A 6,000-nucleotide genomic window follows, 5' to 3' on the forward strand; every position below is an offset into this window, starting at 1 on the left:
AGAAAAATATTTAATAACTCCTTAATACTCTTTCTAATTTAAAATATTTTAATTAAATTTTAAGATATATTACTTTATAACCCTATTCTATTCTAAAATTTTTAAGAATATACTAATTATTTCTAGTTATTAGAAAATTACTATTACTAATACTAGCTATAAGTATCTTATTCTTACCTAATATCTAGTTCCTATTATTCTAGCCTAGTAATACCAAGAAATTTCTCTAGTTCTATTTTATTTAATTACCCTATTATACCCCCTATACCTAGAAAAGATTTAGATATTATAAATTTATTTTATACCTACTATATACTATACTTCCTTAAGGAAAGATAATATAAGTATAAGAAATACTTTTATTATAAAAATAAAATATACTATATAAAGAATTACTCCTTATTTAATTAATATCCTATATAAATCTAAAAATAAATAAATATACTAGTATATCTTTCTAGCCTAATCCTTATTATAGTATTACCTGCTCTTTATATTATAATTTAGAATAATTTCTTTACTACCTTAAAGGAACCTAATTAACTATACTTACCTAATATTCTATCTAACTTAGAAAATAGAGTCTACCTAGCTATAATTATTATCTAGTACTAGAATATATATAAAAGCCCTTACTACTAAATATACTACTCTATCTATCCTATACTATTACTAAACTAACTAATTTCTCTAATCCTTATTACATGCGTGCTAACCTTATAGTATAATAGATATAATTATATTAAAAAAACTTAAAAATACTAATTTATATTATAACTAATTCTAGAGTTAAAAAAATTAGCTTTATAAATTACTAATAAATAAAAATATATAAATTAAAGATTATTCTACTTCTCTATTTAATACTCTTATCTAACTTTTATAGTAAGAAAGTAAAAGAAAGTATAGTAATTTATTATATAAAGATTAATCTATTATTAAATAATTATTATAACTAGAAATTTATCTTTTATATTACTTATCTCTCCTATTATTTAATTATCCTAAGACTGGCCTAGCTTATTATATATAATCTAAAAATATATTTCTTTAATTAAATAACTATATTTAATAGCTAATACTACTATAAATACTATAATATATTTTTTAAGCTTATAAGAGTAAAAGCTCTAATAAATATTTCTTAAAAAGATTAACTTAAGTAATTAAATTAATAAAAAAAATTACTAAAGTTAAAATTCTTTATACTTATAAAAATATATTAAATATCCCTAAGAGTACTAGCTATATATACCTACTATCTAATATAAAAACTATACTAGATCTTATTAGATAAAATTAATAAAGAACTAAAATATAGAAATACTAGTCTTAAATTACTACTTATACTTCTTCTAGAACTACAAGATTTCTAAGATATATTTAATCCCTAAGAAGTAGAGAAGCTACTACTATACTAATTATATAATTATAATATTAAGATTTAAGAAGAAAAATAGCCCTTATTTAGTAAATTATACTTAATATTATAAGTATAATTAATTATTCTAAAGAAATAACTAAAAAAGAATCTAAAAAAAGATTTTATATATTCTAGCTTATTCTTAACTATTTTTCTTATTTTATTTATTAATAAATCTAAAAGTAGCCTTTACCTATATATAGATTACTAAGGATTAAATACTATATTAATTAAGAATTATTATTTATTACCCCTAATTAAAGAAACTTTAAATAACTTATAGGGAATATAATACTTCTTTAAAATTAATCTAGTAACTATTTTTAATAATATCTATATTAAGAAGGGATTAGAGTATCTAACTACTTTTTAAACCTATTTTAGACTATATAAGTCCCTAATTATATTATTTAGCCTAACTAATATCCTAGCTATCTTCTAATATTTTATAAATAATATCCTATAATAATATATAGATATATTCTATAATATATTTTTAAATAATATCCTAATTTATAATTATATAAGAAAAAAATATACTAAATATTTAAGGTAAATATTATAAATTCTAAGAAATAATAACCTATATATAAAAATATCTAAGTATAAATTTTATTAGCTAGAAATTAAGTTCCTAAATATTATTATTAAAAGAGAAAGTACTTATATAGATTTTAAGAAGATTAAGATTATAATAAATTAGAAATTATTTAAAATAGTTACTAATATTAAAAGTTTTATAAAATTTACTAGATTTTACTAATACTTTATTAAAGAATTCTTATAAATTTTTATACTTATTACTATTTTAAAGAAAAAAAGAACCCTATTCTTATAAACTCTAATCTACTAGACTACTTTTAAAATACTAAAAGTAGAATTTATTAAGGAACTAATATTAAGATTCTTTAATTAAAATTAACTAGCTATTTTAGAAATTAATATCTTAGATTTTATATTTACTAGAGTATTATTATAATATAATAATAATAAAATTCTATACCTAGTAAAATTTTACTTAAAAAAAATAACTTTAACTAAATATAATTATAAGATATATAATAAAAAATTACTAGTAATTATTTATTATCTAGAAGAATAGATCCTAGAACTAGAAAAATACTAGTATTTAATTAAGATTATAATTAATTATAGAAATCTAAAGTATTTTATAATAATTAAGATACTAAACTAATAATAAATCTAATAATCTAAATTTCTATTTTACTTTAACTTTATAATTAATTATTACCCGGGCAAGTATAAGGTAAAACTAGATAATTTAATTAGAAAGTTATAAGATCTCCTTAAAAAGGGGAATAAATACTTACTATATTAGAGTTAAATAATATTAAAAAGAGAAAATTTAGTAAGCTTTCTACTTAAATACTTAGAGAAGTTATAGAGCTAGTAAATATTATAATTAATCTAGCTCTAAGCTACTACTAGAAGAAAGTTAATATATTTCTAGCTATTTAAGCTTAAAGAAAAAAAGACTATCTAGCTCTCTAAATAACTAAGAGAATACTTAAATAGAGATTATAAATAAGATCTAGCCCTTAATAATATTCTAGAAAGCCTAGAAAAGAGCTATAACTACTATTTATTAATTATATTATTTAAATATACTTACTATTCTAGACTCTTATTTTACTATAACTAATTATATATCCTTAATATAGAAGAACTAAAGGTAGAACTAATATATAAATATTATAAGAATATAATTACTAGTTATTAAGATAAATTAAAAATTTATAAATTATTATTATAATTATATTACTAGTCTAGAATACTATAATTTATAAAGTAATAAATTTATAATTACTATACTTATAAATAATCTATATCTTATTAAAATAAGTATTAAGATATACTCTATTTCTTACTTATACTTAAGAATTCCTAGAAAGATATATTTATTAATTTTATTATATATTTATTCTAAAGCTTAGGCTTTAATACTATTATAGTAATAATTAATTAATTAATAAAGTTTTAATACTATATTCCTTATAATAATACCTATAATATTAAAGGAACTACTTATCTATTTTAAGACTATATTTAGAAATTTTATAGATTCTTTAAATTTATTATATTTAATTAAAGACTCTAATTTATATTAATATTTTAAATATATCTAAACTATATTCTAAAGATAAGATTACTCTTATTTATTACTTACTATCCTAAGATTAATAGGTAAATTAAATATATAAATATTATTTTAAAATAATATTTATAAGTTTATATTAATTATCTATAAGATAATTAAACTAAATAATTATCTATAATAAAATTTACTACTAATAATATTAATTCTAAAATTACTAGATACTCTCTATTCTTTACTTTATATAGTTTTAACCCTTATATAAGATTTAAGCTTATTCTATTTAATTACTACCTATAAATTTATAATACCTACTAATTTATTCTAATTATAAAGTAAATATAGAAATATTATTATATTACTATAATTATTACTTAAGCCTACTATAAATACTATATTAATTAGAAATACTACCTTATTAGATACTATATTAAGAGCTAATTAATCTAATTAAATATTAAGAATATTATAACCCTGTACTTTTAAAAGAAATTAGACTAGAAAAATCTAGGCTTTTTCCCTATTAAAAGAATTATTAATCCTTATACTTATAAACTAGACTTACTTAAAAGTATAAAAATATATCTAGTATTTTATATTAAATTATTATATCTAATTATTAAAAACCTATTATCTAGATAAGAGAAAACTAAACCCCTATATATTAAAATTAATAATATTAAGAAATAAAAGATTAAAGAAGTAATTAACTCTTACTAGGACTATTATAATTAAGATAGCTACTTATATTTAAAGTATATTATTAAGTAAGTTAGATATCCTATTATTATTAAAGTTCTTACTAGCTATCTAGAGAATATTACTAAATATATTACTATTTATTATTACTACTATCCTAGAAAATCTAGACCCTAGGAATACTTTACTAGAATTTAGCCTAAAAGAGAGAATACTATTATAGTATAGCTATATACCTATCTAGTTAGATTCTGCCCTAATTATCTACTTCTACTCCTATATTTAAGCTATATTACTCCTAATCCTATTATAGCTCTTTAAGTTATATTCTTGTCCTAACCTGACCCCTACCTATTATACCTATACGCAGATAGCTTGAATATACATCCTGCTGTTAACTACACCTACTGCCCGCCTGCCCTCTGTGACAATAAGTATAAATATAATAATATAGGAAAAATAAATTCTAAAAGAAATATTTTTAAGAACTTATATTAATTATATAATATATATTTTTAAAAATATAAATAAATATAATACTTTTATTTATTCCTAGAAAAGGTACCTAAGGACTTTAAAAAAAAAAGTATAATAAAAAAGCTAGTTAATATATAACTTAAGATAAATAAGGCCCTAGCCAAAAAGATAGTAAAAGAGTAAGAATAAAATAAACAAGACTTAAAATAACTAAAAAGAAGAAGTAATTAAGAAGTAGATTAAATAAAAGGTAGGAATAAAGATAAAGTTAAAGCTTTATTTAATATTTAATTTAAAATTATATTATATTTATTATAATATTTTATTATTCTTAACTTAGAATTATTAATTTATATATTTAATAATTTATATTAATTTAAGTAATATATAAAATTAATATAAGATAATTATATATAGGTAGGAGACTTAAAAGTATTTATTATAAGATATAGAAATATTAGTATATAGATTATAATTTAAAAAGATAAAGATATAAAATATAATTATATAATCTTTAAGAATATAGTTTATTATAAAAAAATAATATATAATTTAATATTACTTATATTATTAAATTAAATAGATATTTATTTTAAAAATAATCCTAATTTTAACCTACTTTATATCTCTAAAGGTATAGTAGTAGCCTATCTTAATAAGAAATATAGTTAATTTATAATAAAATATAATAGTAAACTATATAATATAATAGGCTAGGTAATATTTTAAATTATTACTAGTATTAAAGATATAAAATAGTAATATTTATACCTTAAATATCTAGGACTATAAGTATTAGATTATCTAGTTAAGAATATTAAGAGGGTAAAGATTAGAAGATTTATTATAATAAAATATAATATCTATAGTATAGTAAAAATAAAGTAAAGAATTAATTAAAAGAATTATATTATTATAAAAGGATTAGATTTATAATTAGTAATTAATTTTTATAATTTTAAAATAGAAATAAATAACTATTAAATCCTACTATTAATTATAGATAAATAATTAAATTTTATATAAGACTATTACTTCTTAAACTAATATATAAAGATAATTAAAAATACCTTATTTAATTTATTTACCCTTCTAAAGAAGTAATATAATATTAAACCCTAAGTAATTAAGTTAGATAATAAGATAAAGAAATAGTTAGAAAACTTTATATAATTTAAAGAAGTAAGACTTAATTACTCTACTCTATATATACTAGCCTAAAATAAAAGTATAAAGTACTTAGGGGGTATAATAAAAAAGAAGGCATGTATAATAAAATAAAGAA

Source organism: Aspergillus ochraceoroseus (genome assembly GCF_002846915.1).
Source record: "Aspergillus ochraceoroseus IBT 24754 chromosome Unknown P175scaffold_1, whole genome shotgun sequence".
Classification (NCBI taxonomy): Eukaryota; Fungi; Ascomycota; class Eurotiomycetes; order Eurotiales; family Aspergillaceae; genus Aspergillus; species Aspergillus ochraceoroseus.